This window comes from Silene latifolia, chromosome 2 (assembly GCF_048544455.1).
Source record: "Silene latifolia isolate original U9 population chromosome 2, ASM4854445v1, whole genome shotgun sequence".
NCBI lineage: Eukaryota > Viridiplantae > Streptophyta > Magnoliopsida > Caryophyllales > Caryophyllaceae > Silene > Silene latifolia.
The window spans coordinates 93,392,126-93,404,437 of NC_133527.1; the positions used below are offsets into that span (position 1 = coordinate 93,392,126).

The following is a 12,312-nucleotide window of genomic DNA, read 5'->3' on the forward strand; positions in this document are numbered from 1 at the left end:
CAGCATCACGTAGGGAGAAGATAAACATAGTCTCCTTGATCTGGTCTTGGGTCACGCCGGCTGGTGGGGGTTTGGAACAATGATGAGTCAATAAATGTCTCCATATGCTTAGCCGCATCTTCATTTGCGCTCCCGAACTGGTTTCTCTCAACCATATTAATGTATGAAGGCTTTGGTTCGAACTTCCTGTCATCTCCTGGTAATTCGAACTCCTTATATAAATTTGCAGCTGTCGGCTCAGAATGACTAGCTATACTCGATTCCTCAGCCATGACTGGAATTTCTGGAGAAGTGACTGTCTCGGCTGAAGAAGTGGAAACGGGTGAAGAATGTGGGTCTTCCTCGAAACGGCTCGTTCTCGTAATAGCTTGACAGAGTACTCGGCTCTTCCTCTCGTTGGTAATACCCTTTGTGATCGTCTCAACTCGCGCAAAGATTTCTCTATCTCGATTGAATAGTACTAGTTCACCACCCCGTGACTGCGCATAAGAAGAAACTACAAAAAGAATATAAGATAAGTTTAAGGAACAGAAGTCCCTTAAACTAAGAAAGACTAAAAATAAAACAACTAAAAATTAGAACTATTGCCTCCCCGGCAACGGCGCCAAATTTTGATACCCGTCGTTGTGAGTACCAAAAATAAGATTTATAACTTCCTATTAAGACTAACCTAGGCTAGTGGTAACAGGGTCGAACCACAAGGAGGTAGACGTAATTTCTAGCTGTCTAATTCTAGTCTAAGGTAACGAGTGTAGGGGTTGAGTTGAATTGGTCTATAGCTAAGAATAAATAAAGACAATAAACTAAAAAGACGGATTAAACGGATAAAGAAGGGGTACTAGGATGGTCGGTTCATTACAGCTTCGGCGATAGCATACTAAGTTGGTCCGAATCAAACACAAGTGAAGCGGGAAAACAAGAGGTCCTCTCGGTCCACTCTTGACAGATAGCATCTTTCGATATCGCTATAAGTCCCTAATATCACTAATACTGACTCTCGTCCTGAAAAGTGACTAACGGTCTAAACTATACCTATCTTTCGATCTCAGCACAGTTTAGTCATTTTAATTGGTGGTCTAACAACTGTCCCTATCTTTCGATCTAATGGGTCAGTTATAAATTAAGCATCTAACTGGTCGCATGCATTCGATTCGTTAAATACATCATTAAAATCAATTAAAACGAAAGGTAACCTCACGTGGTCAGTCGATCGACCAGGTATGGCAGTCGATCGACTGACACGCGATTCAGTCCAATTTAATACTACGCCGCCTACGCCATAAATCCCCTACATCCTAGCACAAACTATTTAGCTACTCATGCTGAAAGTGATAACAACAATAAAACTAGGGCATAAAAGTACTGAATTCATAATTAAAGCGGTAGAACAAACAATTAACATGCAACGATAAGATGGTTTCGGGAATCTAACTAGCAATTCTATACTAATAACGAAATAGAAGTGAATTGAAATAGGGCAGAAGAATACCGAGAATAGCAGAAGAATGATTAAGAACAAGAGCGAAAATTCCAGTGCTTAAACAACATTCCAAACCCTAGTTATTTCTAAGAACCGTATGTAAAACTTAATGTCAAAACTTGATTAAAAATCGGATCCCTAAACTGGTGTTCTAAGTTACATTATATAGCAAACATACGTAACTTTTATTTCCAAAACCTAAACTCAATGGGCTTGCGCTTCCTCGGTCTTTTAATTCTCGTCTGGGATAGCAGATTGGTCGATCGACTGAGCATGGCGGTCGATCGACTGATCTTCAGTATACAGTAGCTTCTGAACCCGCAGGTTGGTCGATCGACTGATGGCGGTGGTCGATCGACTGCTTGAGCTGCTACTTGACTTCTATAAACTCGTGGATTTGTCTTTTGGGCCTTGAATTGCGCACCACGCTCGTTCCTCGGGTGAATACTTCACGTCATATGCAATGCAGGATACTCGGGGACGGATTTAGCTCGATTTCCGCTGAATTCTTCACATTTCTGCAATAATGTACAAAAATACGGAAGTAGACGGAAATAGGGAAATGGCAGCATAAACTACATGAATGAGCTCTGAAATGCGTGTAAAATGGGATGTAAAACATCATATAAAAGACACGCATCAATTGTCATATTTTAATTTTATGTAATTTTTGAATTATGTAATTTTACTTAGTATGGCCTTAGTTTTAATTGGTATTACCCGAAATGTATGGGAATATCGATTCGGTTGTAATTATTGTGATCTCGTATCACCATTTTGTAATTAAATAGATTTATTTTTACTTTAATTACAAATGTATAATAGGAAGTTTTGTAATTCATTTTGTAATTTAATTATTCCGGAGTTCCTTGAAGACGGTGCCATTTGAGAAGGCGGTCCATCCAAGAAAGTGTTGCCTTGAAATGCGTGCCAAGATCGAAGTTCAAGGGACCAAAGGAGTTGGTTTCCGAATTTGTAATAGTTTATTAGATTTACTATTTTAGGAAGGCCATACTAGGATTTTATTTTTATGCTTTGCATTTTATTTATATATTGCATGCATCGCTAAATCGCCATAACTAAACATGCATTTTAAATCGAGTTTATCGACCGTGTCAATTACAATTATCGTAGTTCACCGTTTTAGTTCACTTAAAACTGATAGATAATAAATTGACATGACCTCTCGCTAAAATAAACAATTGAGACTTAGCCTTACCAAAAAGTAGAAACCATGAAAACCTATTTCATGAGGGAGTGCGCTCGGCCATACTGGGGTACAAACCTTGTTACGTAGGGGAAGTGGGTGATAAATGTATATCCACCGAATTCATGTTGATAAGGGATGAATCGGCCCTACCGTGCCCAAGTTGATGTGGATTTGGATCATGGACACATTTATTCGAAATTTTGGTTGAACTCAACAAAAGTATTCTCGACCATTGCTGAATGTGTTTTGGGCTAAAGATAAATATTAATGTAATTTTATCAACCAAGATTTCTAAAAGTAGAATCGATTAAAGCGTTAATCCACCGAGTTATATTCATAAGGGATGAATCGGCCCTACCGTGCCCAAGTTAATATGAATTTGGATCTTGGATTCATTTATCAAGTTGGGTAGAGGTTACTAGATAAATGCAATAAAACTTGTTTAAATTAAAATTTACGAGTATTATTATTATTTTGAAAAAAAACGACAAGTGTTTTATTCCTTCTATTTTTGTTTTGTAGACCACTTTTATTTCTCATAACAAATGGCCGCACCGAACACCAACGCCACCACTCTCACTAATGTTTCATGGCTCCGATCATTCATGGATCGTTGTAAACTTGAAAAGAATGGGTCAAATTTCTCTGATTGGGATGCCCAACTCAAATTAGCCGCCCAAGGTGACGACAAGCTTCGTTACCTCATTGAGGCCTCTCCACCCGAACCTAATGCTAGGTCAAGTGCCGCCACTAGGGAAGCATATGAGGCTTACCACAAAGAGTCCGCCGCTATGAAAAATGTGTTGATTTTTGCTAATGAAATTTATTCCAAGCTTGTGACAATGTTCTCACAAACACCGAGGATCGTCCAATATGAGGCGGCCTCGGCATTCTTTGATCTCGATTTCAAGGAGGGCCAAAAGGTTAGCCCTCACGTGCTCAAATTGTTGGAGCTAGTCGAGACATTTAAACTTCAAAAGGTTGAAATCTCCAAGGAGCTCATTGTTGATAGGATTCTTCACTCCTTATCCAAAGTCAAAGCATATGTACAATTCCGGGTGAATTTCAATATGCAAGACAAGGACGTGTCTCTTGAAGAGTTACACAAGTTACTTGTGCAAGCCGACAGAGACATGGGGCTAAATGTTAACCCACCTAAGGATGTGCTTAATATAAACACTAAGAGCAAGGGGAAGTTCAAAAATAATGGGAAAAAGGGTAAGAGGCAAGCTCCCATGTCCACCAAGGCTAAGACTTTTGAAGCTAGCACTTTCAAAACCAAGAAGGGTCCTATTGATAAATGCCATTATTGTAATGGTGTTGGACATTGGAAGAGGAATTGTTCCAAGTATCTTGGTGACATCAAAGCTGGAAAGATCACTCCATTAGGTAAATGACTATCCTTTCTTTTATGTTTCTAATTAAACTATGGTATTTTGATACAAAGTTGTGATAATGTATCCCCTTTTTATTGTAAATAGGGCCTCCTCCAAGCAAAGACAAAGGAAAAGAGAAGCAAGCTTGAGAAATCATAAAGGAGCTAGGAGTAGCTACCAATGAAGCTTAGCTTTTATTATTGTCTTTATTTTAATGTTATGAATTTTAGAACTATTTTGATTTCCGTGTTCGACATGGAAATGGTTGATCCTTTCTAAACAATGGTTGTATTTTGGATTATGGTGGCTTAGCTTACAACCCAAGTCACCCCTATTATCGTATTCGGTTGTTCTAAAAATTCATCTTTATATGCTTGCACATAGAAACATATGATCATCTACTTAAAGTGATCCAACAGACAATTATAATGGTGGGATTCATTATATGTCCACAAGCTTGAGGCTTGTGTATGATCAATTATAAAGTGATATTGAGTTTATGAACTCTCCTAAAAGAATGTCAATTACCAAGTACACTGACGTGGGCGTGTCATTGTACACCCAATCAAAACACATTTATAATACTCAACAAACAACTAGTTAGCGGTAAGTCGAGGTCGATCCATGGGACGGTGTGCTTTGGGTTCTAAGTCTATCTATCTCAATTTATGCTAGTGTCACAATTTGGTTGGGTTTGTAGTTGTGTTCTAGACTAATAAAAGCAATAGAGTAAAACAAGCAACAAAAGGAAAGATGTAAACAAATGATTAAAAGTGCTAGGATATCATGGGGTCATAGGGGATTCATGGTGTTGATCATACAAACATGTTTACAATCATAAGCAAGCAATTAATGTTGTGGAGGAACCGAGTTGGTTTATGTCTTACGGTTCATAGGAAGGGTTGGGTCCCGGAGCCGAATCGATTAGATTGTACAACACCTACAAGTCGACTTACTTTCCTCCTATTCAACTTCTATGCATGGTCTAACAAGACTCGAGTTGGTTTATATCTTACAAGTCAAGTTGAGTAGATAAGAGATGGTTGTAAATGCAAGGATTCATAGGCTTGGCATTTCATCAAACATAACATGTGCATAAAGTTGACATCACAACAAGCAAGCAATTTAATCATGAAAACATATTAGATTAAGCATGAATCAATCCCATATTGACTTCCCTTAATTACCCACTAATCCTAGCTAAGTAACTACTCACTCATCATCATGGGAAACATGTCATTAATGGTGTCAATCATCACAACAAGTATAAACATGATAATAGAATGAAGAAATGAACAATAAAGATTAAAGAGTAAAGGAATTATACCAAACTTGAGGTGATCCAAATAATAATGCAAAGAATAATAGAAGAACTTGATGATTGATGGAAGGTTGTCAATCTCCCAACAATAACCCAATAATCTTCAATTACCCAATAATAAACTTGAATAATAAACTTGAACAATAATTAAAGAGAGATTAATGTGTAATTTGTGGAAAGATTAAAGAGTAATCTATTCTAATCTACTCCTAATCTAATCTAAGGAAGGATTTTTCTAGCTAAAAAGATGTATCTTTTGATTATTACAAATGGGGTATTTATAGTGGAAATTAGGTGGATACATTTAGGGTTAACTAAGGCTAATTTAGTAATTACACTTTTAAGTTTTAGAGCAGGGAGGAGCCGGTATTTTTCGGAGGAAGGGCTAATGCATGCAATAAAGTAAAACAAGTAATAAAAGGAAGGATGTAAACAATTGATTAAAAGTTCTAGGATATCATGGGTTCATAAGGAAATCATGGGAGTTGATCATACAAACATGTTTACAAAGTTGCAAGCAATTAATGTTATGGAGGAACCGAGTTGGTTTATGTCTTACGGTTCATAGGAAGAGTTGGGTCCCGGAGCCGAATCGATTAGATTGTACAACACCTACAAGTCGACTTACTTTCCTCCTATTCAACTTCTATGCATGGTCTAACAAGACTCGAGTTGGTTTATATCTTACAAGTCAAGTTGAGTAGATAAGAGATGGTTGTAAATGCAAGGATTCATAGGCTTAGCATTTCATCAAACATAACATGTGCATAAAGTTGACATCACAACAAGCAAGCAAAATAATTATGAAAACATATTGGATTAAGCATGAATCATTCCCCATGTTTGTTTCCCCTAATTACCCACTAATCCTAGCTAAAGAGACTACTCACTTATTATCATGGTAAACATTTCATTAATGGTGTCAATCATCAAAACAAGTGTAAACATGATAAGATAATGAGGAAAATAAACAATAAAAAGTAAAACGGTAAAGGAATTATACCAAACTTGAGATGATCCAAATAATAAAGCAAAGAATAAAAGAAGAGAACTTGATTGATTGATAAAGGGTTGTCAATCCTTCAATAATAACCAAATAATCTTCAATTACCCAAAAGTAACAAACTTGAACAATAATTAAGGAGAGATTAATGTGAGATTTGTGGAAAGATTAAAGAGTAATCTATTCTAATCTATCCCTAATCTAATCTAAGAGGAATTTCTAATGTGGAGGCTCTCTACTCTCAAAACTTCCTGCTTTGATTATTTACAAGTGGGGTATATATAGTAGAGCTTCATTAGGTTAACTAAGGCTAAATTAGTAATTAACATTTGTGAGTTCTAAGCCGGGAATTGCTAGTCTTTTCGGAGAGATGAGCATCTCAGCTGAAGACGCCACGATCCGCTCGTCCAGGAGGGGAATCAGCTCGGATTGTTGCAGAGGTGGACGAGCGTCTTTGGGCAAATCCGCTCGGATTGTAGCAAGGGAATCCGAGCGTCTTCGAGGCTTGGACGCTCGGATTATGCTTCTTGGACGGGCGTCTTGTCTCTTTGGCCGCTCGGATTCTGCTTCAGAATCCTTCTCTTCGATTACTTCTTATTCTTATGAGATTAGTCTTTAATTCTTGCCTCTCCTTCAATACTCGTTCAACCAAGATCATCAATGTCCTTCCAAATAAGCTCAAGAGACGGAAATTTCGGCCTAATTGTCTCCTTTCCTACAAATCAAACACAAAGCAATAGGAAAGCAAAATAGGAAGCATTTGACGAATAAAATGGCTATGAGACGCTATAATAATGTGCAAAATGGGTTCAATTTAGGGACTAAATGTGCGCAAATATTGTTCACATCATACACTCATCAAACCTATTAGTCAATCTATGAGATAATCCTCCTTCTACTTCAAATTATTATTTGTGTCTCATAAGCTATCTTTGAATATCTAGTGTATTTATTCTAAAGATAGAGTGGGAGAAAAATGAAGACACAAAGAATACAAAGAATAATTTGTATGCTTGAGTAAATGAGATCTACGAAAGAAAGAATGATTTGTATATCTAAATAGATAGTATACATGAATACCACTTGTTAGATTCATTAATCTCATTAATTTATATATTCATATAAGAATTGATTTATTTAGTCATAAAATAAATCCTAGATCTTATGAATGCAAACTAAAACAAGATAAAAGAAGAAATCGTCAATCTTACATTGAGGTTTCGGATATTAGGGCACCAACAAGATCTCCTTCTTGTTAGTTCTTGAGCTTTCCTAATAATGGATGAACAAAAGGTCCAAAATGGAACCTCTCCCAAAAGTGTACACCCAAGGAAACCTCTTAATAACTAATATTATTTTGTACTAGAAATAATAAAAGTCTTACTTAAAAATTGATACAAAAATAATTTGTATTGCTCTTGAATATTTCGGTCAAGAGGAATGATTTGTAAGGTTTTTATTTCTCTAAGTTTCTCCAAATTGTAGAGAGAATATTTTTCTTACACTAGAAAAAATAATAGGTAAAAAGATAGAATGAATAATAGAGGAAAAACTCTCTATATTTCCCTCTTGGAAAACCGGTGGGGAGGGGTCACTAGTGCCCAATGAATGAGCTTGTGTTCTTATTAAGATCAACTAGGCATGCAAGGCTATATTAGGTTGTAATTATTATGTTTTCCACTTAAAATAAAAACACAATATAAACCTTATACACCCTCCATATTTTCGGCACTTTTAACATAAAATGGATAGTCCATTTTATGTTGTCATTTGTCAATTGTGACATATGTGACATGTTACTTGACATGTGAAATTGTAATGTATTTTTAACATATTAAAAATCAACATACTCATAAAATATGTCATATACAAAATCGACTAGTAATTCGTAATTACTTGTGCCAAAATGGTTTATCAAATTATAAATTACAACGTCTTGCATTTATAATAAATTATTCATTCAATTTCAATTTCAATTGTTTCGTAAACAATAATTTTATCTAGGTAATAAAACAATTCGATTACTTAGACCGTATCCAATTTAATCGAATTACAATAAGACACGTTAACTTTTCTCACAAAATCATCCGTCAATTTTAAGCAATTTAATTAACTCGTATCAGCATACGATTAATTAAATAATTAATTAAGAGTATTTTCCTATAGGTATGACCTAAGGGGATCAACTGATCACCACCGTCGCACGACAGTAATGTCAAACTCTAGTCAGCCAATCATTACCGATATGTGTGGACCAGTTGACTGTAAAATATTACATCCCACATGTATTCTTAAAATGAGATTTAAACATGTGATCATCATGATCGACAGTTGTGATCGCATTATTGTCGGAGGACAAATATTCCAACAATCTCCCACTTGTCCTCGACAAGTGTGCGTCACCAATTCTCTTGTCCTATTACTATCTCCCACTCAATGCAAGGTGTCTTTCAGGTCGTATTTGCAAGTGATCATATCTAGAGTGGTTTCCTTGATCTGGAGAATAACTGATTGACCGGAATTATCTACCATAGATACCTTCCAAGCGTGGCCACGCATTTCCAGTTCATTACTCCTCGAGTGGCCCTGAGATATTGTTATAACCCTGACAAGGGGTGGACAATTCCTATCGCACTTATTCCCTTTGACTAGCCACAGCCATCATAACCCAAAATATGCCCATTTGACCCCATTTACAAAGGTCGTAGTAACATAAATCAAAGTTAATGAACTAAGTTAACTTATCGAAGAAGATGGAACACTCGATGTGTTGGTTTTAGAAAGTGACGAACCCGCCACCTACAAAGCCGCAATCTCTAGTCCAAATTCCTCCTTATGGCTTGAAGCCATGAAGTCCAAAATGGATTCTATGCATGAAAACCAAGTTTGGAACTTGGTGGATTTTCCTAAAGGGGCAAGACCTCTTCAATGCAAATGGATTTTCAAGGTCAAGAATGGCATAGAAGGACATGATGATGTCTACAAAGCTAGGCTAGTGGCAAAAGGATTTACCCAAGTCCAAGGTCTTCATTATGATGAAACCTTCGCCCCCGTAGCCATGCTAAGATCTATACGGAGTTTGTTAGCGATTGCCGCATTTTATGATTATGAAATGTGGCAAATGGATGTCAAAATTGCTTTTCTAAATGGGCATTTAGAAGAGGAGGTGTACATGATACAACCCGAAGGTTTTGTTGATTCTAAAAATCCTAACAAAGTATGCAAACTTAAGAGATCCATTTATGGACTTAAGAAAGCATCAAGAAGTTGGAATCATAGATTCGATCATGTGATAAAAGAGAATGGTTTCACTCGAAGTGTTGAGGAACCATGTTTATACATGAAATTTAGTGGGAGCAATGTTGTGTTCCTAATCTTGTATGTCTATGACATACTACTCATTGGAAATGATATTCCAATGTTGTCTTCCGTTAAGAAGTGGTTAGGTAACCACTTCCAAATGAAGGATTTAGGATAGGCACAACGCATATTATGTATCCGAATCAATAGAGATAGATCCAAGAGGATATTGGCACTAAGTCAAGAATCTTATGTTGATAAGATTCTTCGACGTTTCAGCATGGACAAATCAAAAAGGGGATTGGTACCTATGGTAACTGGGACAATATTGAGCAAGTCTCAATCGCCCTCCAAACCCCATGATGTTGAACGCATGAAGTTTATCCCTTATGCTTCCGCTGTTGGATCAATCATGTACGCCATGATATGCACACGTCCTGATGTCTCGTCACTAGTACAGAAATGTCATACGGCCACGGTTAAAAACGACATAATGCTACGGTCGTACAACCGTAGCAAATCATGGGGTAGCCTTAAATGGAGAAGAAAAGGCTACGGTTAGTGCATTTAAGGCTACGGTTGTTTACTATTAACCGTAGCCAAAAGTACATATAAGACTACGGTTCTTTATCATTAACCGTAGCCAAAAGTGTATTTTATGCCACGGTTTACAGGTCTACAACCGTAGCCAAAAGCCCATGCCTAAAGTAAACAATTTATCCATTTGTGCAGTGGCTACTATTCTGCAAAACTGTAGTGGGAAATAAAAGCCACCAATAAAAAATACAATTTGCCATTTCATCACCAATGGAAGCAAAATCAATCGGTCTATTTTATAAAAAGAAAATCATCGTACTCGATCAGTATACATGTGTATTTCCAAATACAATTCAGGTTAATCAACAACATAAACTAATATTTCACAGTCACAAAATACATTCTAACCAATAACCCCTAAAAAATTATAACGAGTCCAGATTGATGGATCACCCGTCATTTCTCTTCATGCTTCTCTTGAAAACTTGATGACCTTGAACTGTCTTATATATTTCACCTACATATATATATGTTACAACACTAAACAATGTAAAACAAAATAAGGATAAGAGCAAATGAAGAAAGATTGGTAATAAAAAGAGAGAAGCGAGTAGATTTTGAGGATAATGTCTAGTAATTAAAGCAGTAGCAATATGAATAGTATGTAAACAAGATACCATCAACTGTCCCAACTCAATCAACACCAAGACACAGATTTCATTTAAAGAAAAACCACCAATCGTACACTATTCCAACATAATTTTAGCAAGAAACTAAGTAGCTAGATATGAACATGAGTAAAAGTGATGAGTATGATATAATTACCTAGAATTAGAAATGGTTCGTCATCAAATAAGTAGCCCATAGATCTCGAACCTCGTTCACTTCTTCAACCGTATAAGATTTTTGTGATCCAAACCACTATCAATACATTGAAACATAAATATGTATAATTGAACGTGACAATAAAAATTGTATCGTTAGTATGTTCACTGATAATGTCAAAACTTGTCATTTAAATTAAATACCTTCTTATGGTCAGCTATATTCTGATGGTAGTGTCTCACAATATCTAACATGTACCGCATGACATAATAACCGCACTTTGTACTTCCTGGTTGTTGGTGACACTAAAAAAACCAGTACCAAAAGGTTACTCCATTTTCAATACAATAGAATTATAAAACGATAAATTTACCATGTAAGGGATAAATTTGCTATAGGATATCTAGATGGTAAATAGAACGGAGATGATCATAAATATAAATATGAATGGTATATAGAGCCAGAGCCTAAATGAAACTCGTATAGAATGATTTGGAATAGCTGGACTATCCCAATACATTATATTATCTCATGGATGGTTATGAACAAAGCTCTGCATCTATACTACAGCTAGCAAGTTTCAACTCAAGAAAATGTTAGATAAATGTCATAAATCCAATTCAGAGGAGCAATGTCAGGAACATAAAAAAAATGCATAGACTATATTATGAAATGTTGATAAATAACTTTAAAGCGATAATGATTAAAAAACTTACTTCCCATTTTAATGACATCCCTGATTTCAAAGTATGACCTGCACGAGCCTTAAAACCTCGAAACGCACTATAAAAAAGAAATAATTACTGAAGTAATGTGTTATTAGAATGTCAATAAGTCAATAATAAGCGGCGCCAAAATTTTATGAGATTTGCGCCAACAATTCTTTGATAAATGGCTACGGTTGATAAATACCCGTTGCCTTTTAGTCTTTATAAAGCATTGTTGGCTACGGTTTCGAAAGTGGACCGTGGCCTTTTGTTTCTTACTAAGATTTGGCTACGGTTCTTTTCTAACAACCGTAGCCTTTAATAATTGGCTACGGCTATTTTTAATGACCGTAGCCTTATGTGCTTGCCTAATGTCATTTTTGTACTAGTGCGTATGCCTTGAGCATGACGAGTAGATATCAAGGAAATCCAGGTGAGAGTCACTGGATAGCCGTCAAGAACATCCTTAAGTACTTGAGAAGAACTAAGGATTCTATCTTAGTGTTTGGAGGAGACACCGAGCTCCGTGTTAATGGTTACAAGGACTCAAGTT

At 36.3% G+C, this 12,312-nt stretch overlaps 1 long non-coding RNA gene across 1 annotated transcript; it reads right to left on the bottom strand.

The window, feature by feature from the left end:
- Positions 1-10,559: 10,559 nt before the first annotated feature.
- On the bottom strand, positions 10,560-11,363 carry LOC141629929 (uncharacterized). The gene is made up of 3 exons (XR_012537388.1): positions 11,256-11,363; positions 11,053-11,148; positions 10,560-10,744 (listed from the first exon to the last, which is right to left on the bottom strand). It is a non-coding gene; the product is annotated as an uncharacterized LOC141629929 (long non-coding RNA).
- Between the last annotated feature and the right edge of the window lie 949 nt (positions 11,364-12,312).